Source organism: Mauremys mutica, chromosome 1 (assembly GCF_020497125.1).
Source record: "Mauremys mutica isolate MM-2020 ecotype Southern chromosome 1, ASM2049712v1, whole genome shotgun sequence".
Lineage (NCBI taxonomy): Eukaryota > Metazoa > Chordata > Testudines > Geoemydidae > Mauremys > Mauremys mutica.
Window position 1 is genome coordinate 208,678,021 of NC_059072.1, and position 24,353 is coordinate 208,702,373.

Sequence of the window (24,353 nt, forward strand, 5' to 3'; positions counted from 1 at the left end):
CTCTTTCAGCTGAGAATGTCTCATTCAGATGAATAGGCCACTTCACACATCTCTAAGCCTGCAACTTTGAAATTTGAAACCCAATCTGGTAAGAAATCTGAGAATGAATTGTAAACATTTGGGGAAAATCTGCCCTGTGAAGAGATTTTTTATTAGGGCTGTCAGGCGATTAAAAAAATTAATCGTGCTGTTAAACAGTAATAAAATACTTTTAATATAAATATTTTTGGCTGTTTTCCACATATTGATTTCAATTACAACACAGAATACAAAGTCTACAGTGCTCACTTTATATTTATTTTTTATTATAAATATTTGCATTGTAAAAATAAAAGAAATAGTATTTTTCAATTCACTTAATACAAGTATTGTAGTGCAATCTCTTTATCATGAAAGTTGAACTTACAAATGTAGACTGTTGTACCAAAAATAACTGCATTCAAAAATAAAACACAATGTAAAACTTTAGAGCCTACAAGTCCACTCAGTCCTACTTCTTGTACAACCAATTGCTGGACAAGTTTGTTTATATTTGCTGGAGATAATGCTGCCTGCTTCTTGTTTACAATGTCACCTGAAAGTGAGAACAGGCATTCGCATGGCACTGTTGTAGCCAGTGTTGCAAGTTATTTACATGCCAGATGCGCTGAAGATTCACATATCCCTTCATGCTTCAACCACTATTCCAGAGGACATGTGTCCATGCTGATGATGGGTTCTGTTTGATAATGATCCAAAGCAGTGTAGACTAATGCATGTTCATTTTCGTCATCTGAGTTAGATGCCACTAGCAGAAGGTTGATTTTCTTTTTTGGTGATTCGGGTTCTGTAGTTTCCGCATTGGAGTGTTGTTCTTTTAAGACTTCTGAAAGCATTCTCCATGCCCCATCCCAATCAGATTTTGGAAGACACTTCAGATTCTTAAGCCCTGGGTCAAATGCTGTAGCTATCTTTAGAAATCTCACATTGGTAGCTTCTTTACGTTTTGTCAAATCTGCCGTGAAAATATTCTTAAAACGAACAACATGCTGGGTCATCATCTAAGACTGCTAAAACATTAAATATATGGCAGAATGCGGGTAAAACACAGAACAGGAGACATACAATTCTCCCACAAGGAATTTAGTCACAAATGTAATTAACGCATTATTTTTTTAATGAGCATCATCAGCATGGAAGCATGTCCTCTGAAATGGTGGCCAAAGCATGAAGGGGCATAAAAATGGTAAGCATATCTGGCACTTAAATACCTTGCAATGCTGGCTACAAAAGCATCATGTGAACGTCTGTTTTCACTTTCAGGTGACATTGTAAATAAGAAGCGGGCAGTATTCTCTCTCGTAAATGTATAAACTTGTTTCTCTTAGCGATTGGCTGAACAAGAAGTAAGACTGAGTAAACTTGTGGGCTCTAAGGTTTTACATTGTTTCATTTTTGAGTGTAGTTAAGTCACACACAAAAAATCTATATTTGTAAGTTTCACTTTCACGATAAAGAGATTGCTCTATGGTACTTGTATGAGGTAAATTGAAAAATACTATTTCTTTTGTTTATCATTTTTACAGTGCAAATATTTGTAATAAAAATAGTATAAAGTGAGTACTGTACACTTTGTATCCTGTGTTGTAATTGAAATCAATATATTTGAAAATGTAGAAAAACATCCAAAATATTTAATAAATTTCAATTGATATTTTATTCTTTAATAGTGCGATTAAAACTGTGATTAATCACAATTAATTTTTTTAATCATGATTAATTTTTTGAGTTAATCACATGCGTTAACTGTGATTAATTGAAAGCCTTAATTTGTATTTATTTTGGAGAAATGTAATCTGAGTACAGCAGAATATTCCCAGTGGCTCTTGCCAGCTTCAGGGAGGCAGAGTTAAGGAGGCATGAACATTTACTTTAACTCTGTATTTCCTGGTTAGGAGAAGTTTGAATTTGCCCGAATTTGACATTTTGGAAGGACACTTTATATTTATTTTTTATTATAAATATTTGCATTGTAAAAATAAAAGAAATAGTATTTTGCTATCACTGGGCAACCTTAACACTGCATTATTAAAGATTTTTTTGCCATTTAATAGACTTATCCACATGCTTCAAGTTAAGTAAAGAGAATAATACTGTTTCATGCAAATATTATTGGTTTCCTGATATAGGGCTAGATTCTGTCTCTCTGAATCATAGAATCATAGAAATGTAGGGCTGGAAGAGACCTCAAGAGGCCATCTAATCCAGCCCTCTGCTCTGAGTCAGGATCAAATATAACTAGACCATCCCCTTATGTTAAATAGTATGCAAATAGTCCCATTGAATTTGAGAGTTTCTAGCATTTGGGCATTTTAAAAAATATAATGCTCCAATGTTTTTAAAGGGAAATCTCTAGCACTCCTGAATATCTTATCAATGAAGTTTTGAATCTGGACGTTTATATAATGTTTTGTGACCACAACACTTTGGACAAGCAATGAAAACATTTATTCTCTTTACAATTAAACAATTTTCTTAGTCTAAATCCTAGTCATATAGTGCAAAAATACATCAGATTGTCTATTAGTTTATTACCATATACACAGGATATTAAGAGGATGGATTTTTCACTCTGATGTAAAAGATGAATTAGCTTGAGGAAAAATCATAGTGATAGGTGATAAAGAGCATTTTGAATACTGGTCACTAACAGATTTCATAGATGAGAAGCATACATACCAATTTTTCTTTCTCCAAATGCATTCTCTAACATATTAGGGAGCAACAGAATATTTGCCCTAGTGAACAGGAACAAAGATTTCAGCATTTTATTAAATATCAGAAAATTGAGCCTAACAACCCCTTGAGCATACAAAGAAATATTGAAATCCTTGGTTTAACTGGTTGTCAGTAAAATTATTTCAGAACAAGCAAAATTGCTCTTTGAAAACAGATGCTAACCGATGATTTTGTAGCAGTAAAGCAGAATCAAAACTTGAGTAGGTGATCTAGCAAATATAGCATGAAAGCAGTCGAATGAAATGTAATGGAAGCAGCATAAAGTATATGAGAAATCAGGGTGTGACAGAAATGAATGAAGCCTGGTGAAATTCCATAATAATATAAAACAGATCTTCAAAGAGCAGTGTTAACACCTTTTTAAAGATTATTTTTACTAAAACCCTGTTAGAGTTTTGACATTTTTCCTTTACTGATTTAGTCCTTTTCCAGTTAGCAGAACACTAGGGATTTTCCTCCTTGTTTTGAGGAAGCTGAAAATAACAAGAGAGTTTAGTTTGAAAACTTTAAAATACACAGCGTATTTTCATGCCATAACATCCTTCCACACTGTCATTAGGGCTAGAGGTTTGTCACAGTAAATCATACAATGGTTACCATCTGGCCATTGAGGTTGGGGAATGCAAAAGTCACAAGCGTATAGTAAGAGTTACAGATCAAATTTTTAAAATCAAAATAGCCTTTATTTTGCAATAAAAATATTTGAAAACTTCTCCCTTGGTATCTGCTAGTTCAGATCCTCAGCAGAAACAGTACAGAAACGTGGACAGAGCTACTGGTGCTTGCTCTTCATTGCTGCTTTCCTGCCTCAGCCTGTGTAAAGGTAACAGTGTATGTGATCTGTATGACAAGCCTTTCCATCACCAAATCTAGAGAAGTTGTAGTATCTATGGCCTGGTCTACACTAAGAAGGGGGTTTGAATTAGGGTACGCAAATTCAGCTACGTGAATAGCGTAGCTGAATTCGAAGTACCCTAATTCGAACAACTCATCCGTCCACACGCGGCAGGGTCGAACTCCGCGGCTCCCCCGTCGACTCCGCCAACTCCTTCTGCCGAGGTGGAGTACCGGAGTCGACCGCGGCGCTTCCGGAGTTCGAACTATCGCGTCTAGATCAGACGCGATAGTTCGAACTCCAAAAAGTCGAACTCTCCGCGTCGAACCAGCAGGTAAGTGTAGACGTACCCTATGACTCCCCTAATAAACCACTAGCTCGGAGGCTGAGAACTTCTGCTCTGGAAGTCTTGCATGTAACGTAGGCTTTAATTTTGCTCCTCTCAGGCCTTTCCATTTAAATTAATACAGCTGTTTCCCATCCTATCTGCCTACTCAGATGCAAAAGTCCACAAGCGGCAAAAGTCATGGGTAGTTTTTAAGACCCATGAAACCTGTGGAATCCATAATTTATGCAACAGCAATGACAAAATTGCAGCTTTAACTATTATCACTGATGTCACCCCGGATCTGGAAAGAGTGCTGAAAAATCAACTGTAGTGCAGAGCCAACAGTCAAAACCAAATGTTATGGTCCATATTCTTTCTTCAGCTGTGCACATACACCTCAGAAATGAGAACTTTTGTTTATTTGTGTAGAGCCTATAAAACTAGTGAATTAAAATATATTTTCCATAATACAATCCAGTTCCAAACTGGAACCTTTTATCCATTCCTCTTCCATACCCACACAACTGTTGGGGGTTGGGATATAGTAAGACCCAGTTCTGAGCTACTCCTGGGTTGGGGGTGGCAAAAACAAACCTCCAGCTGATGAAACTTTGTAAAGCTAAAACGACTCCTGTTTTTGCCCCATATCTATTTTGATCAGAAAGAAACCAGAACCACTTACAGGACCTGAATCTCTTTCCCTGAACATTACCCAATTAGATTAAATAGATCTGTCAGGTGCTGGCTGGCCCTTTGAGACCAGCCAGGCTCAGCGTTGCCCAGGACTTAGCAACTCTCTCTCAACTTTTTACTGTTCTTTTCTTTTAATGACAAAGCAGACTTGACTGAATAGTTTCTAGCCACCACCAAGTACAGTACAATTACTAAATACTTAGGGGTTTATATTCTCTCTCTCTGCCCTGTCTTTCAAGTAACTGAACAATGCCTTTCTAATAATAGCAGCAAAGAATCCTGTGGCACCTTATAGACTAACAGACGTTTTGCAGCATGAGCTTTCGTGGGTGAATACCCACTTCTTCTTGCATCCGAAGAAGTGGGTATTCACCCACGAAAGCTCATGCTGCAAAACGTCTGTTAGTCTATAAGGTGCCACAGGATTCTTTGCTGCTTCTACAGAACCAGACTAACACGGCTACCCCTCTGATACTTTCTAATAATAATGCCATTTCCCTGATATTTTTGCTAAACAACATAATGTAACTTTTGTTACCTTCAGAGCTTTGCCTCAGAAAGCTTTTCTCTTTCTTTATCAAAGCCTTTACACACTCATCAAAGGTTATCAATTGTTTCTTCCACCTTACAAAGTGCACATAGTCTGTCTTTGTGGCTGTTTATTTTAATAAGGTTTGTTTAAGCCACGATGTTAGCATTCTAAACAAAATCACTTCATTTTTCCAACCTAGGCCTGGAAGTATGTCATTATCCCCAACTCTAGGGCACAATTCAAAATATCTTCTTCCTCTTTTTTCATTAATCCATAGTTTTGCCATTCCTCTTTTAGATTTTTCTGTGCTAAGCTTTTAAATTCCTGTTTAATCAAGGATATTTCTATGTCAATCCTTTTATTTCTTATAGTACTTTTAGCTTCTTTATCCACCATTTCACTCTCTGTTATCCCAATATGCACTCGGATTCAAGCTGGTGCTACATGTATATACATCTGTACTAATTCTAACCACTTCTCGCAGCTCCCCTTGGCCAAGAACGGCAAACTGCAGCCACTGGGAGCTGCAGGGAGCCGTGCCTACAGACGGTCAATGTCAGCAAAATGTCTCGCCACCCACAATCAGATTACCCTGATGGGCCACATGCGGCCCATGGGACACGGGTTGCCCACCATTGACCTACGGTCTCTTTTTTACTCTTAAGCTTATAAAATAAACTTAAATCCATGTTTGGACATGTGACTTTCCATCCAGGGGTAATTTTCCCATGACTAAAAGTTTTGACTTTGTTTAGCTTTTCCTTGACGTTCAGCTTCTGCATTCACACTTTAACTTGAACAGCATGTGGGTTCTAAGATCATGTGCTATAGGTCGCCTGTCAAACTCCCAAGTGTCCTCATATTTGCTTAGTACTTTCATCACTGCAATTCCCATTAACTTGGGCCCAGAAAGTTAGGTCAGTAGTTTCATTCATAGCGTAACTGGCATTTCACCATAAGTTATTTGTAGCACATACAAGTGTTGTGATAAATGTACCACACACAATTTGAAGTGCTTGGGCTTGTATTAAATCTAACTTTTTAAGTTCTGATTTTGATGCCACAAATGGCAGCCAAAGTCAATAACTGCTCTGTTTAAGGCTCTGTATCATCAGCAGTCTTTTCTTATCCTCCTCACAGTTAGTCCCAGCAAGATTTTTAAGCAGTTTAATCCTTCCTGTACATTTATCTTTAACATAGTCTACATAAGAACAGCCATACTGGATTAGACCAAAGGTCCATCTAACCCAGAATCCTGTCTTCCAACCGTGGCCAATGCCAAGTGCCCCAGAGGGAATGAACAGAACAGGGAATCATCAAGTGATCCATCCCCTGTCGCCCATTCCCAGCTTCTGGCAAAGTCTATATGATCTTTCCAAAGTGACTTAGTAGCAAATATTACCTCTAGGAATGTCAACCTTTTAACTATATCTATTTGCTCTGTGTACAGATAGAGTTTACATTGCTTTGTAAATTTCCTTATTGTAAAGACAAATCATTTGTTTTTGGCAATGGGGAACTTGAAATGCCACACACTTCTCCAGTCAGAGGTTTCTCGTAATGCCTTGTTGATTCTCTTTTCTGCCACTTCAATATTCCTGCTCCTAAACCACAGAGCACAGTCATTTGCAAACAGCGTGACACTTACCCCGGAACTTATTCATTTTGGAAGGTCATTTATTATAATATTAAATAATGTCAGGCTGATAACACTTCCCTGTGGTGTATCATTTTTAACATTCTATGTGCTCAACATAACTTTCCTAACTATGACATACATGGTTCTTTTACTCCAAAAAAAATCTCTAATCCACCCATACATTATTCCCCTTATCTCTAATGCACCTACTTTGTACAACCCTTCCCTCCCTAACATGACATATATCTTTTGAATATCTAGAAAGACAGCTATCATGAAACATTTGTGCCTCATACTATTTTGTATTTCAGTTTCTAATTTAACAATGTGATCAGCAGTGCATCTTATCTATAATTTTCCAGATAGGCAACCAATCTTTCATTCACCATTCTCTCCATAACTTTAGCCAGACACAATGTAAGGGCAATTGGTCCTTAGGCATATACTTTTGTGGATAGTTTTCATATTGCAATTACTATGCATGTTTCCACCATTCTAGTATCTCTCCTCTTTCCCATACAATATTATAGAACTCGAGAGAATCTTCAAACTGCTTTCAGAGAGATATTTAAATATTATGTTTGTTTACCTGAAGATATATTCTTGCTGATGTCAATAGCTTTCTCATGTTTTCTACGGACAAAGCCATTCATTCAGTACAGTGTCTTCATGTTTACCCCAACTACATAACAGTTCATGAGTCTATTAAATGAATTGTCTTTCAAGCTGGTGGAAAACTGCACTTTGATTTTCATGATGACTCTTGGAAAGTTTCTGCTAGAACTTCTGCTTTTTTGTCATCAAAACTTCTAACTGTTGTCAGTCCCAGTCAGATCTGGGATGTGACTACTCTTGGTCTGAATTCCGTTCATTCTTCTAATTTGCCTGTATATTTCTGATGTCTTGGTATTTTTATTTATCCACCCACAGTACTTCCTCCAACTCTTCCTATTTGATTTTTTTATAATTCTTTGTGCTATTGCCTTATTTCCTTTATACTTCATTAGATCATCACTAACCACTCTATTTTTTGCATTTTTATAGACTTTGTTCCTTTCTTTAGCTGCCATTTTGCCCCCCTCATTCCACCATGGAAGTGAGTTTTTAGTTTTGGGGTATGTCAATATCTTAGGAATGTCTACAGTAGTTGCTTCCATTAGTCCCTTTATTATATTGTCATTAAAATTCTCTATGTCATCACTCACACAATGATCATTCACAAATTCAGTACATTTACTTGTAAACAGCTCCCAGTTAGCTTTCTTAAAATTCCATGTGGGTAATTTTTCCCTCAACCTCACTGAAGAGCTGGCAACATAAGGGCTAATTAGTGACCCCCAGCTGGGTGTAATGGGTAATTAGAAAGACTGACTCCAGCTGGGGTGAAGAAGCAGGGAGAGCCCTACTTAAATAGAACTGAGCACTAAGTAGAGGAAGGAAGACTCTGGAAGGAGGAACATGGGGTGTTTCCCTTCTAAGAAAGGGCCTGAGGAAATCAGGTTGAGTCACCCACAGGGAGCAGTGAAGGAGCCCTGAGTTAGAGCCTGCATCAGGAGACAGAAGCCCACAGGGAGTACAGTAGACTCCTGGGGGTGGGGGAGTCCTGATAAAAGGCCTAAAAGGAGTGGGGAGACCCTCAGGGGTAAACTGCTGGAGTCCCTGGCAAAGGGAAGCAGTAGGGGAATCCTGCTAGGGAAGAAACAAGCTAAGGCCTTGTCTACACTACAAGACTATTTCGAATCTACTTAAGTCGAATTTGTGGATTCGACCTTATGAAGTCGAATTTGTGTATCCACAGTAAATACACTAATTCGAATTTCTGAGTCCACAGTAACGGGGCTGGCGTCGACTTTGGAAGCGGTGCACTGTGGGAAGCTATCCCACAATTCCCGCAGTCCCCGCTGCCCATTGGAATGCTGGGTAGAGCTCCCAATGCCTCCTGGGGGAAAAATGTGTCGAGGGTGCTTTTGGGTAACTGTTGTCATTGAACCGTCACTCCCGCCCTCCCTCCCTGAAAGCTCCGGCGGGAAATCTGTTCGCGCCCTTCTCTTGTCAGTTACAGCGCGTACGCCACAGCACTGCGAGCATGGAGCCCGCTGCGATCATCGCTGCACTTATGGCCGTTGTCAACTCCTCGCACCTTATCGTCCACCTCTTCCACAGTCAGCTGCTGAGAAATCGGGCGAGGAGGCTCCGGCAGCGTGGTGAGGACAGGAATTCACAGAGTGGCGCAGACCTCTCACAAAGCAGGGTACGCCGCGCCGTGGAGATCATGGTGGCAATGGATCAAGTTCATGGTGTGGAACGGCGATTCTGGGCCCGGGAAACAAGCACGGACTGGTGGGACTGCATAGTGCTGCAGGTCTGGGATGAATCACAGTGGCTGCGGAACTTCAGGATGCGTAAGGGCACTTTCCTTGAACTCTGTGACTTGCTGTCCCCTGCCCTGAAGCGCCAGGACACCCGGATGCGAGCAGCCCTGAGTGTGCAGAAGCGAGTGGCCATAGCCCTCTTGAAACTTGCAACGCCAGACAGCTACCGGTCAGTAGCGAACCACTTTGGCGTGGGCAAATCTACCGTGGGGGTTACTGTGATTGAAGTAGCCCACGCAATCGTTGAGCAACTTCTCTCAAAGGTAGTGACTCTCGGAAACGTCCAGGACATCATAGATGGCTTCGCTGCGATGGGATTCCCAAACTGCGGTGGGGCTATAGATGGGACTCACATCCCTATCCTGGCACCAGCCCACCAAGCCAGCGAGTACATTAACCGAAAGGGCTACTTTTCAATGGTGCTGCAAGCACTGGTAGACCATAGGGGACGTTTTACCAACATCTTCGTTGGGTGGGCGGGCAAGGTTCATGACGCGCGTGTGTTCAGGAACTCTGGTCTGTTTAAATGCCTCCAGGCAGGTACTTTCTTCCCGGACCACAAAATAACGGTTGGGGATGTGCAGATGCCTACAGTGATCCTCGGGGACCCAGCCTACCCGCTAATGCCCTGGCTCATGAAGCCCTATACATGCGCCTTGGACAGAGAGAAGGAACTCTTCAACTACCGGCTGAGCAAGTGCAGAATGGTGGTGGAGTGTGCTTTCGGACGTCTCAAGGGGAGATGGCGGAGCTTACTGACTCGCTCGGACATCAGCGAAAAGAATATCCCCGTAGTTATTGCTGCTTGCTGTGTGCTACACAATCTCTGTGAGAGCAAGGGCGAGACCTTTTTGTCCGGATGGGAGGTTGAGGCAAATCGCCTGGCTGCAGTTTACGCTCAGCCAGACACCCGTGCCGAGAGAATATCCCAGCGGGAAGCGCTGTGTATCCAGGAGGCTTTGAAAGCAAGTTTCCTCGGAGAGCAGGGTAACCTATGACTCTCCACTTGCTTTCAAGAGAAACTGACCCTGGGCCTGTGTCTGTATGTGTCGATTTCGATCTGCGGTTACATACCCCGTTCTCCAAGTTTCCCCCACTTCCAAAGCACGTTTTAAAGCAAATTAATTGTAACACTCATTATTAATAAATCTTTGTTTTACTTTGCATTTCTGTTCAGGTGTTGAAACATGGACGCATACTGTGCTGGGCACGGTGTGCACTGATGTACAGACCGCTTGTTCCATAGAGGAATGACATCCTCCTGCTCCTACATAGGTCTCTGGGGTGGGGGACGGTTGCAAGTGGTTGTGCATGAAGGGGAGGGATTGCATGAAGGGGAGGGTTTGCAGGAAGGGGCGAGTGGTGCCTTCTTTGGATAGGGGTTTGGATGACGGCAGTGGGCTGCGGGTTTGGGCGTAGGAAGGGGTGAGGGGTGTGGGGGAAGGGTGAGTATCTGTCCGTGGATGAGGGCTCTTGTTGGGGCTCAGGGCAGCGGAGAGGCTCGTTGCTACGGTGGAAGTGCATGGTAAGGGCAGCGTGCCTTAACATTAAGGGGGTGGCAGGCGCTAGGACCCTGGACAAGCATACACATCACAGAATGACCCGGGGCAGCATACACCACACAGAGTGACCCTGGTGCCTACTGACTGCAGTGTGTGTGTGCCCTGCAGTTGATCATGCCCCCAAGTCTGTACCCTGGTAATGTAGGCTATACCGTGCAATTATAAATCCCCTCCCCCCCCATACACAAAAAAATCCTCTGACACGAAAGACGTGACCGAAACAGTGAATAACAGCAAATAGCTTTTAATAATCTAATACACAGTGGGGGGATGAAACTTGGATTTGGGACTGGGTGAGCCTGTAAGGGAAGCACTTCTACAAATGTATAGCGTGAGAGGTGTGTGGTACATTAGCGCTATGCAGTGGTGCAGTGACAGTTCTCACGGCCCCTACCGCCCCTCCGTCTTGTACTTTTGGGTGAGGGGGGGGCAGGACTTCTTGGCGGGGGAGGGCGGTTGCAGATACACTGCAGGGGGGCTCTGTCCTCCTGCCTGCGGTCCTGCAGAACATCAACAAGGCGCCGGAGCGTGTCCGTTTGCTCCCTCATTAGCCCAAGCAGCGTTTGAGTCGCCTGCTGGTCTTCCTGCCACCACCTATCCTCCCGTTTGATGTGTGTGCGATGCTGTTGACATAGGGTCTCCCTCCACTGTCTCTGCTCTGCCGCCTCGGCTCTGGAGCAGGCCATCAGTTCCGCGAACATCTCGTCCCTAGTCTTTTTCTTTCGCCGCCTAATCTGCGCCAGCCTCTGCGAGGGGGATGCCGGGGCAGTCCGGGAAAGAGCCGAAGCTGTGTGATGGGAAAAGTAAGTGATTTCCTTGAACAGATACATGTTTGCGAACAGTGAACACAGTCTAGTCAGTTTCTCTGAACAAGACCATACAGGGCAACAAGTCTCACGAGATCTCAGGACAAGTTCGAGATTTCGGAATACGCTCTCATTGGCTGCGGCATTGCACAGGAGAGCGGACAAGTGGGGAGAGACAGCTGAATCCGTCTAGCAGACAGTCCTGGTAAGCCTTACAGTACATTCTGCTTATCAGTTAATGGATAGCTGTGCCCTCCCGCTAAAGGCAATCTGGAAATCATATACTCTGACCCTTTTCCAGCCACTCCCGCCAGTGCACGGGAAAGATCAATGTATGCTTTTCCTATGTGGCCTACAACACGTGGCTGTTAAGCGAGGGTCATTGTTATGCAAAGTAAAAGTCAACCATTCACAACAGTAACAATACACTAATTGCCCTAATTAGATGCAGCATTTCATGAACGAGATCACCCTGAGGCGGGTCCCTCGGAGTCACAAAGAGCGGATGCTAAGGGAAGCCCTGCAGAGACCAGGACCATATGCGGCCATGCTTGTGGAGGCGATGATTCCCATGTACATAAGGATGTCCGGAAGAGTGTGCTTCCACGGAGCACCCAACAAGGCACGTCTCCCCAGGAACCTCCTGCGGAGGCTTTTCGAGGACCTCTATGAGACCTTTGTTGAATTGTCCCTGGAGGATTATTGTTCAATCCCTATATGTGTGGACCTACTTTTCATATAGTTTTTCATTGAAAATTTTATATATAGTATTTCTATTTTTTTATACCTGTTTTATAAAAAATAAATGTTTACATGTTTATAGCACTTACCGCCTGATCCTTCCCCTGATTCAGAGTCTGGGTTAACGGCCGGGGAGGGTTGGTAGGGGATCTCTGTGAGGGTGATGAAGAGATCCTGGCTGTCAGGGAAAGCGGTATTGTGTTCGCTGTCGCCTGCGCCGTCCTCCACAGACCCTTCCTCATCTTCCCCATCAGCGAACATCGAGGAGGAACTGTCCAGGTTCACTATGCCATCCACTGAGTCCACGGTCACTGGTGGGGCAGTGGTGGCAGACCCACCTAGAATGGCATGCAGTGCCTCGTAGAAGCGGCATGTCTGGGGCTGGGCTCCGGAGCGTCCGTTTGCCGCTCTGACTTTTGGTAGCCTGGTCTCAGGTCCTTGATTTTCACGCGGCACTGCATTGCATCCCGGCTGTATCCTTTCTCTATCATTGCTTTGGAGACCTTCTCGAAGGTCTTTGCATTCCGCTTGTTGGAGCGCAGCTCCGACAGCACAGACTCCTCGCCCCACACACCGATCAGATCCAGGACTTCCCGGTCTGTCCATGCTGGGGACCTCTTTCTATTCTTGGATTGGCCGGACTCCTCTGCTGGAGAGCTCTGCATCGTTGATGCAGCCAGGACGTCAGATTCAAAGTGCCCAGACAATAAAAGGAATTCAAATTTTCCTGGGTCATTTCCTATGTGGCTGGTCAGAGAATCCAAGCTCGGACCGCTGTCCAGAGCGTCAACAGAGTGGTGCACTGTGGGATAGCTCCCGGAGCTACTAAGTTCGATTTGCATCCACACCTAGCCTAATTCGAGCTAGCCATGTCGAATTTAGCGTTACTCCACCTGTCGGGGTGGAGTACCGAATTCGAACTAAAGAGCCCTCTAGTTCGAATTAAATGGCTTCCTGGTGTGGACGGTTGAGCGGTTAGTTCGAATTAACGCTGCTAAATTCGATTTAAAGTCCTAGTGTAGACCAGGCCTAAGAGAAGCTCTGCAGGGGCCAGGAGAAGCAGCAAGAGGCAGAGGACTTCAGTGGAGCCTGAGCAGGTCAGAAAAATTACTGGTTTGGGCATTTGATCTGGACTTTCAGTTGGACCTTTCATTACCCTGGAAGGGGAATGAACAGTTACATGACTTGGATGGAAGCCTGAGCCAGTGAAAATCCAGAGAGGGAGTTGAGAGATGACATTAGCTGGGACTGCCCTCCAAGGAAGTGGCCACCAGGACTGTATGAGAGTCAAAATTCCCTAACAAAGCCATGACCAGGCACAAGGGGGTGCCCTAAAGGTGAGGCTGCATGTGTGCATACAAAAACTGAGACCAGAGCAACCTCTACATAATTGCTTGTGGGGTTTTGGATTGTCTCTGCCTCTCTGTAGAACCTGGTCCTAGTTTTCTGAAATCTAAATGTTTAGAATCTGAAATATTTTGCCACTGAACTCTATGCAGGTTTAAACATTGCCTAACACTCTGCTGGTGTTAGTATGATTTTTTTTTAAATAATGAACAGATATAGTTGACAAATGACAACCATGACTCTGAATTCTGTACAAAGAAAGTAAATTTGAGTTCCTTCCAAAGGAGTTGAGATACTAGTACCCACAATAAATTAAACTAAGTTTGGGATCAAGAAGCCACATCTGAACTGAAGTTAAGCAATGCATAGTCTAATTTTGGGGGTTTGTCAAACAAATTAACAATACAGAAAGTGTACTTCATGCATTACGATTTTTAATAGTTTATAGCATCCAACAGAATGAAAACATAAGGCCAAATCTTGGACTATTTATTTTTACAGAGGTAAAACTCCATTGACTTCCAGGAGAATTATGTTTAAGTAAGGAATGAGGCAAAAAAACAGAATATAGACTGCATAATTTTACCGCTGTGTTTGAGTAACCTTCACGTAGCAGTGATACCTAAAAACATGGTATCCAGTATATTGCCAGAGAGATAATGAATGAATGAATGAAATAACGCCAAGGGTCAGAGTCACATTGATCCCTGTCTGGATGACAATAGTGATAGAGGTAAACCTATGGGGCCTGATTCCCCATTTCCGTCATTTATAGCTCTGTAAAGTAGGCGAAAAATGCTATCAAATCACAACATTGGCACTTTACATTCAGCTTTGTACAGGTGTAACTGAGGAGACAAAGTGCAAGAGAATGGAGAACCAAGACCATGGATTAGATATAAAATTAATTTCATTGTACCTGTGTGCTCTCGGATATTGAGAATATGGATATTATGGGCCTGATTCAGCACTACATGAGGCCAGGTTTATGCCAGCATAAATCTGGGATGATAATGGAATGGTGAATCAGGCCCTTTAGGTTTGCTTTGCTTCAGTTCTGTCAGGTATTCCAAAGTGCATAACAGCTTATCACCATGGGAATCAAAGAAAGATCCACTAAAAATGAAATTGTAGGGATGTCAGAAACACAGAGGAAGATGAGAATCATTGTAGTCCTTGATCAATGCTGTTTTATTGCAACACATTGGACTGAAACTCAACAGAAATTGATTGAAAAGCTGTGGTTTTTTCCAGTCAGAAGGGGAAACACTAAAAAAAATGATAAATTAAAATAGGCTGAAAGCTGTTTTTTGAATCTCCTGATATACACTACAAATATTTTGGTAAGCACTGCCTTATTTCCTTAGAAGTGGATTCTGATATTCTTATTCTAATTGAATAGTACTTTATTCCTTGGGAAGCCCCTTTGATTCCAAAGGATTTACTTGTGAAGTAAGATACTGTTCAACATGAGTAGGCATATTAGAATCTAGCCCTCAGTGTGTAATAACACTGCATACCTGATGTACATTACATCATGTGTTCTAGGATTTGTACACTGTTTCATTTCTCTAAAAAATAAACACAACACTTTATCAAGTCCAAATAATAGTCTATTACAATTGAAAAAAAAAATCTAAAGTTCCAGAGCTGAAATAAAATCTGATTTCTAAGCATATTTATTAGAACCACAAAAATATCCAACATGCCTAGTGACTAATAGGGAGAAGAGAATGTGTAAAAGATGTGGATAACATCTGGGATTAAAGTATTGTATGAAAACGACTTTGTAAACTTATCTGACGTAAAGAAACTAGTAATATTACACTTTGATAAAACAATAACAAATGGCTTAGCTTAGCTACAGCTTCAATATGTTAGCATTTAGATATTTAAAGTATTGCAAATGTCTTCCTTATGTGATTATTTCAAAATATTAATGATAGAGAAATATTTGGATTACACGCAGCCAGTAACAATGTGGCAATGCTACTTTTACAGTAAATGTACCTGCAGTTTATGAGCAATTGCAAAGTATGACATAAAAATATCTACTTTAAATTTCCTAGCTTTATATCTAACGAAGGACAAACTTCTGAGAAATATCTCTCTCTCTCTCTCTCTCTCTCTCTCTCTCTCTGTGTATATATATATATATATATGCCTTCACATACTGTAAGTGAAGGCAGATTTGTATAACCTGTCATATATATATTTTTGAATATAGACTGGTTGGCCTTTGTTGCTGATAATGCTCAGTGGGGACATTTGTTTTCCTGCAAAGTTAACATTAACGAAAGGAAAAAGTGATATTGCTTCTTTCAAATAAGATTATGAAAAAGCACTTTTGTTTAAATGGGAAAACATTAACAGTTCCCATTTTTCTCACCTGTCCTGCAGTGACTGCACATACTCCTGGAACCCAGATTTATTACAGGCTGAAGGAGAACATTTCTGTGGGAGCCCCTTGATTTAAAATATTAGCAACACATCACTTGCCCCTGGAGAGCTAGCACTTGGTTTCCCCTGGATGAAACTGGAAGAAACCTGGTCTAAATTTATCCTGCTATGTTACTGAAAATCTTAATAAAGACTTAATTTTTAAAAGGACTTTAAAATTTTGGATTGTGGTTGGTTAAAGCATTCCAGTAAGTGAAAATAATTATACTGCTGCGTGTTTCAAAATATTTGGGTTTAAGAGTGTGGCCTCAGCAAAGTCTTGAAGAAAAATCTAAATAAGTACATCAATAGCTGATCTTTCTAGCATTTCTAATGGCCATTTCATAATGCTCTTTCCCTTCCTCAACTGCATTGGTCAGGACTTTCCTCCCTCTAGTGTAGTATGTATTTGCCTGCAATAGCGGGTGAGGTTTTAAGGTCCTGCATAGAGATTTGGAACTCGTCTGACTCATCCCTGAAAACTAGTAGACCGGGTAGTTCCAATCCAGAAATATAAAAACATTTGTCTGCTCTTTGAGGCCCAAAGAACTAGTAGCAATGACAGATGTCCTGCAGGGGAAAAGTCCTAGAAACAACTATTCTCAGGAAAAAGCACAGACTGGGATTTGTTTTGTTGTTAAGTTAAGAAAAGGAGATAATATCTGACGTGGATATCGTGTTAAGAGCAGTGGTGAGCTGGAGCTGGTTCCCACCAGTTCCCAAGAACCAGTTGCTAAAATTAGACCTCCATGGAGAACCGGTTGTTAAAGGGCCAGGGGGTGGGCAAAGAACTCCGGTCCACGGGCCGGACCATCCTGTTGCTCGCAGGATTCCCAGCTAGGGAGGCTGAGGTTCCCCCGGCCCCTTCCCCATTTTCCCCCAGCTGCAGCGTGGCCAGCCGCCAGCACCAGCTGGGCAGCTCAGCTGAGTTCCTGAGTCATCCTGCTGCTTTGAGCTGCAGGCAAGGTAAGGGGTGCGGGGGGGGGGCTGCAAGCTCCAGGGCCGCTGGGGGCGGCAATTTTCCCCAGGCCCTGCATGGGACCCCGGCCCCACGAGTATGTCTCCCCCCGCCCTGGCCCCTCCCCTGCTTCCCCCCCATATCAGAACTTTTTATAGGGAACCGGTTGTTAAGATTTTGGCAGCTCATCACTGGTTAAGAGTGTGGGGAGAACTCTATCTTCCTGAACTGCTCTTCTGATTTTGATTTTCCTCCCCTTCAGTGCTGCTGAGGACTTTGATTCTCTGACAATTTTTATTTTCTGATTGAAAAGTTGAAGTGAGAGTTAGTTGTTTATCAATCCCACTGGAGTTTTTTCAATGGAGACTAAGCAGGTGGGCTAAACCCAGGGGAGGCTCTAGACATTTCGCCGCCCCAAGCACGGCGGCATGCCGCGGGGGGCGCTCTGCCGGTCGCCGGTCCCGCGGCTCCGGTGGACCTCCTGCAGGCGTGCCTGTGGAGGGTCCGCTGGTCCCGCGGCTCCACCGAAGCTGCGCGGGACCAGCGGACCCTCCGCAGGCACGCCTGCAGGAGGTCCACCGGAGCCGCCTGCCACCCTCCCGGCGACTGTCAGAGCGCCCCCCGTGGCATGCCGCCCCAAGCACGTGCTTGGCATGCTGGGGTCTGGAGCCGCCCCTGGCTAAACCACAGACGGGAGTTGAGAAGGGTCCACTTCTTCCCTAGCCCAGAGAGAGAGGGGGAAGTATTTAAATTTCACAAGCAGCTGTGCAGTTCTCTAACATTTCCCTCAGGAGAATAATTCAGTGTTTAGTTTAATTTTGCATTGGAAAACTTGATCAGGAGCATTCAACAGCTCCTGAGTTTTTAAAATACAAACGAAACTGTGCCCAGATCAAAACCCAGAATCCAAACATCCTTGCACTTTGGAGAAGTTTGGATCTGAAATTTGAATCTTGAGAGCAACTTTCAATGAAAATGAGGAACCAATCAGTATTAGTGAAATCGATGTCAAGGTAAGGGTGGTGTAGGTCCTGAGCATCCTTTATTTCAAGATTATGTAGATTTTTCCACCTGGTTGTTGGATTTCTTACTCCAGAGCTGTTCTAGAATGTATGTTTGGTGATCCTTTATAGATGAACTGCCTTGCTGTACTAGGAATAGTGCTTGTAAAAACTAAATAAATATTCAAAACTAGTATCTTATCACTGAGTTGATGTGAAAGTTGTAGCCATCAGATATAATTATCATAGAGATTAGAACTAGGAATAATGGTATTTTTTCTTTTGTTGTATCCTACTGTCCACCTTTATAAAGACTCTTTACAATTGCTACTTATTCTGTTGGCCAGTCCTTTGTGTCCTTTATGTATATTAAAAAAAAAATGAATCAGCAAATACTGGCATCTTAATTAGGACTGAAACCATGAACATTTCTTTCTAGTGCAGATATGAGCAGTATGCTTTATTTATGATGGTTCTTTTATGTGCTCCTCAGTTTTAGAAAAAAACTGTCCTTGTGCTGGTTTCCGTAACCTGCAGACCCTGCCCTTCTGAAAGGAGCTATTGGTGACTCAGGAACCACCCGAGCTCTTAGGCCTACTGCATGAAGCAGTATGTACCACACTGGAACTCACACAATCTCCTCATCCTGCTGCACCATGTTCTCAGGCAGTGTCCTGGGTCAAGGAGATCCTAATGGAGATGAGAGAAGGAAGAAGTGGCCCTCCTTAGGCAGTGCCAGGCCCCCAGTTCCTCTTGGCCATGCCCCTCCCACAATGCAAATAGGCCTGCAAAGGAAGAAGTTGTCCAGCAGCCACCCAGAGACTTGGAATAGAGGCAGAAGGTTCAAGCAAGCTAGACTGACACCATTTTCACAGGAGGGGAGGAGCAGAGCTGGGTGCCGTCTGCTCCCTCTTTCCTCCTCCTCTCCTGTGAAATCAGTGCTGACCCAGCCTGTCCCCTCTCTCCTCTCCAGTCCAAATGCTATCATCCTGGTCAGCTGTGCTGATTCCATCACAGGCCTCTGCTCCTGGGAAAGAGGGGAGCAGGGGCTCAGGGCTGCTGGTGGAGAAGAAACAGCTTAAGGCAGGGCTGGATTAACCCATAGGCTAATAAGGCTATAGACTTAGGCCCTCCTATTTTTAGGCCCTACTGGTCAGGCAGAGGGTGCAGCCGGGCCAGGTGAGGGGTGGCGGGAGTGAGATTGCTCACGCAGCCCTGCTGGAGCGCTCCTGCCAGCAGGAAAGGCAAAGCAGCCCCCTGTGGCTTAGAAGGAGCTCAGCCATCAGCCTGCTGCTTCCGCTCCCTCCTGTCTGCATATCCACATGCTGCAGGAACACACTGCCCGGTATCCGGTTAACACTGGTGACCGGACACTAAAAATCCAGTTACCATGGGAACTAGGGTGACCAGATGTCCCGATTTTATAGGGACAGTCCCGATTTTGGGGTCTTTTTCTTATATGGGCTCCTATTACCCCCCACACCCTGTCCTGATTTTTCACACTTGCTGTTTGGTCACCCTAATGGGAACCCACGCCAGTTGTGGGTGTAGTTTGGGCAGGCATTGTCATCCCCCCACCCCCAATTTCTCTGGAGCTTTGCTTAGCTGTCAGGGAGGGAAGAAGCTTCCTCTGTCCCTCTCCTCTGCTGAGGCTGGTAGGCAGCTCCAGGACACTGCCTCCTGGGTACTAGTGCCCATCGCTGTCACTTCTATGTGTGCTGGGTCCTGTTTCTGGACAACTAGTGAGTGCCTATGGCTGGGCAGGGCAACAGGGTTGCAGGGGAAAGAGAAAGTACCAGAGCGGTAGGGTGAGAAGCTTGCACAGAACCTGCACACGCTCTATCCAGCTCCAGCCAGAACTATCGCCTCTCCCATGTATAAGGAATGAATTCCCACACATTTGTAGGAAAAACAAAACATCCCATTCTGGACACCAGTACTTTAACTTTTACAGTACCTTCCATCGAGGGGCTTCAGATTTATGATGCACTGTGTTCAATACTGTTCTGAACTATACTAAAAATCAAAGAAATCCAATTTTTTTCTTTGCTGCATTTTTCTGTACTGGGATGCACAGGCAACCAAGTTCTTTCCTTATGCTCAGCCTAGTTCCACAGGCCAATTAATCTTTGTACTTTTAAGGGGTTGAAAAAGCACTGGAGGAAGCTCAACACATAAAGTTGTAGGTTTCTCCCTCCCCTCTCACTCAAGGATTTTAAATTCACTTCTTAGCAGGCTATAATAGAAAGACTGGTGGAATTGGGTAAAGGGAGGTTCTGTCCATTTGCTGGTTCTCTAGCAGGTCAATCCATCATAAAAGTACCTCACATTTGATTTCTTTTGAGTTTCATTCCAAAAACTTAAAGCTAAATAAACCTGAGCCCTGGTCTACACACAGCCCCTGGTTCGAACTAGGGTACGCGAATTCAGCTACGTGAATAACGTAGCTGAATTCGAACTACCCTAGTTCGAATGACTTACCGTCCAGACGCCGCGGAAGCGAACTCCGCGGCTCCAAGGTCGACTCCGGCAACTCCTCCTGCCGCGGTGGAGTACCGGAGTTGACCGCGGCGCTTCCGGAGTTCGAACTATCGCGTCTAGATCAGACGCGATAGTTCGAACTCCGAGAAGTCGAACTCGCCGCGTCGACCCGGCGGGTAAGTATAGACGTGGCCTGAAGTTAGTCCTCATTTTTCTGCCTTAACTCAAACTAACTTCTTTCCCAAGTGGAAAATGTTGGGTAAGCATAGAATGTGTGTGATTCAAGAAGGGAATGAGAACACAGGCCAGTTCCTGCTGATAGTTACACCTGTGTAGCCTTATTGACTTCAGGGAGAACAGATTTTTGCACAAGAATAAATTTTGGTCCCTTCTGCTTTTTCACACCTGGTATAAGCAGAATCTCATTCACTTTCCTCCCCTAAACTCTGAGCACTTCAGGGGAAAAAATAAGAAAGGTCTGCTTGATTTACACATGCAAATGAAACAGGAAGTTCTCCCTTCATTCTATACCAGCCTTAAAGAAACACCAGATCTGATGTAACAAGGGTGTCACTACAGCAGCCTTGGTTGGACTGTTCTTTTGAAAGATCCTTAAGGTTCTTTTAAGATGATGATTTTCAATGAAGTCTTTTTGTTCAGGGGGGCAGAGAACACAACAGGGAATATCTCTGTTTTGTCAGCTCCTAGTCATTCAAAAGCTGAAAGGCTTTAGATTAAGTTTGTTTAATGTTTGTTCAGTGATTTTGAAGAGCTAACGTAGTACAGAAGTACAAAATATTATGACCGGGCAACCATCTAAAGATCTGTGTCACTTCTAGCTGTTATCTTTTTCTTGTAGAAAGCTTAAAACAAACAAACTCAAACCATACGGGATGCACACAGAACTCAGGCTTAACAAACCTCATGTCAGAGCTGCTGATCACACATTCTAGAATAGATAATACTTAGTCCTGCCATGAGCACAGAGGACTAGACTAGATGACCTCTTGAGGTCCCTTCCAGTCCTATGATTCTATTCTATTATTCTAATTGTGGAAGACCTTGGTGACAGAATGGCCTGATGTGGCGAATCACTGGAGATTAACTACACAAACTAGGTATTACCCCCCAAATAATATTTGGGTTCAGTGTGAAAACAGTAATTCATTGTCCTCAGCCAGTGCAACCCTGGGAGGCAGCTTTTGGAGTAAGACAGTCTAATATACAATGCCACCCAATGTAATTTTCCCACTACTACTTCCTCTACTTCAGTGGATTTTACACCTGAGTGTAAATAATAAAAGCTGGCTACCTCCCAGACTGCAGTCAGAGTGAGATAGGGTATGTGGTGTAGAGTCCATAGCTGGGGGGAAACACCTGCAGGGCTTGGCTTTGCACTGTGCCATGTGGAGAGCTGAGGGCAGAAGCACAAGGTTGAAAGAGGTGAGCAGGATGGGGAAAGTTGCGGTGTTCATCCTCATAATAGATGAGCACTCCACTACGAAGGAGGCCTACAAGAAGGACAGCGTAGCATCTCTTGTGCTACCTCTTACTCAGAAGTATCTGTTTGAAGAATTGAGTGTAGTGAGAGTAGAATAAACTTTTTAATTTTACATAAATAAATAATATGTAAATACATATGTAGATAAACGTTTGATGACTTCATAATGTTTTTTGCAATATGTAATTCATACTGAGGCCCTTCCCTCTCATTAGCCTTAAGCCCCTCATAACCTGAATCCGGCCCTGGCTTAAGGAATCCTTACACTAACTGTCATGGGGATGGGAAGCCTGTATTACCTGAATTAGGGGCAGCCTGGGCAAAGATTACTCTTCCTTCCCCAAATCACCATGACAACCCACAAGCAGTCAGTACTAGGATCCTCTTCTTTATACTCTCCTCCCCAGCCCCAAAGAACAGTCCCAAGGCAGGGATCCCACAAACCCTCCCCATCTTTAAAACTAGCCTGATCACTTCACAAGTGCGAAAGCAATTTTTAAAAGTGGTTGTATAGTGGGGAAAAAAAGTCACCACTGTCTGTTGCTGAGGGTGCAACATGCAACAAAACAGGCGCTCCACACTTCATGCATTTGTCACACATTTTGATGTCTTGCGTCACACACTGGCAGCTTTCAAAGTTGAGAGGAATGGGGACCACCCTGATCAGGTCAATGACATGTTGTCACTCTACTTCCCCCACCCCATGACCAAAAGTCTCAGAAAACCAGGAATCAGCCTTTTGCTATTTTTTATGGCTATTCCAGCCTCCCAGCTGGGTTTACATGATGCATCAGCATGAAAGTAAGTAAATCAAAACTGAGAAGCTCACCGAGATGTGCTTGTCACTAGTATAAATGTTGAATAATGTAAGAGTTACTTAAATGAGATAAGACTGCTCTGCCCCCCCTCTTGCCCCCGCCTTTCCAGGGAATGAGAAATTTAGTAATATGCCTGAAAATAGTCTCAAGGAGTGTTGCATGGAACCAGTGAATAAGTGTTGCTTGAAAACCACTGAATAGAAAATGCTTTACATTTCCTGATGCTTTGTGGTTTTGTATAAGGTCATCACAGTAAAGATCAAATGGAAAAATTGCACAATGTACTATTTTAGATAGCGGTGCTGGAACTAGGGGTGCTGGGGGTGCTGCCTCACCTCCTGGACTGAAGAAGTAATAACAAACACCAAATATATGGTTTCCATCATCAGCACCCCCACTATAAACATTGTTACAGCACCCCTGATTTTAGATGCATAAACCATTGAGCACTAGGCAGCTCCTTAGTGCCATTCTGCATAGTTCTAGAGGGGAAAAGGACTTTATATCCATAATTCTGTTTTAATTAAGACTTGATCAGTTACTTCAGAAAAATAACCAGTAGAAAGAATGCAGTAATTATCTTTATCTTTGAAAGACAAGAAATTGTGGTATTAACATTTCCAGGTGATCATTTTGTTCTTCAAAATTTAGACTTAACTCACAAACAGCCTTAATTATGATTCTGTATCTCCACTCCAGTCATGATACCTATAATGTACTCATGGATACAGGTGACTATAAGTGGCATAGCTGTCCTGTAGGATTGTTTTGGGTACTATTAGGATAGGCACACTGTTCAGTCATATGTTTTACAGTGTGGCACTTGAGACGTATGAGGAGGTAACTAAAGGAAGTGCTGTGGAGTATTACTGCCACTAATACTTTGGAGGCTGGAGAGGTGAGGTGGGTTGTCTTGCATATAGTGGAGCTGAGCTAGGTTTGATTTTGAAATTTATGACTAAAGGATAATATAGCACATCAGTTTTTCTTGCAGGCAGAGTGTGTGTGTGTGTGTGTGTGGTTAAAGTGGCAGCATATGTGTGTTAGATCAATAGGGTACATGGGATAGGTGATGAAATCAGAGGAACAGAAATCTGAGAAGCTAGTGCCTAATTCAGGGTAACATTTTCCATAGATTCTGTATAAACTTTTGGAAAATCTGTAGAAAAATCTGAGGCAATTCACTCTCAACACACATAAGAAAACACAAATTAACTAGCTAGCAAAGTATTTGTAATCCTATTAGGAAGTCTTCCATAAAATCAGCTGTTTATTTCACCTAGTCCTATTTAAACCTTCCCTCACCTCCCTGCATTTTCCTTTCCTCCATCAAAATCCTTCAGATCGCATAGAATGATTTGCTCTTTTTTTCCTTCTAGCTTCTTATGCTGCAGACTAAAATAAAATATCTCAGAGAACATTCAATTATTGGATCATGGCACTACCCAGGTGCATAAAGTTAAGGACATGCCTAAGAGGCCTGCAATCCTGTTACATTCCAGTATGTACCAAAGAAAATAGT

General features: G+C 43.1%; 1 long non-coding RNA gene across 1 annotated transcript in view; it reads left to right on the plus strand.

Annotated features, from left to right (window-relative positions):
- Positions 1-16,138, plus strand: part of LOC123352539 — a 120,539-nt gene extending 104,401 nt beyond the window's left edge. Inside the window, exon 3 of the long non-coding RNA XR_006574208.1 lies at positions 16,034-16,138. This is a non-coding gene — a long non-coding RNA (uncharacterized LOC123352539). The remainder of the gene's footprint in view (positions 1-16,033) is intronic.
- Positions 16,139-24,353: the final 8,215 nt, after the last annotated feature.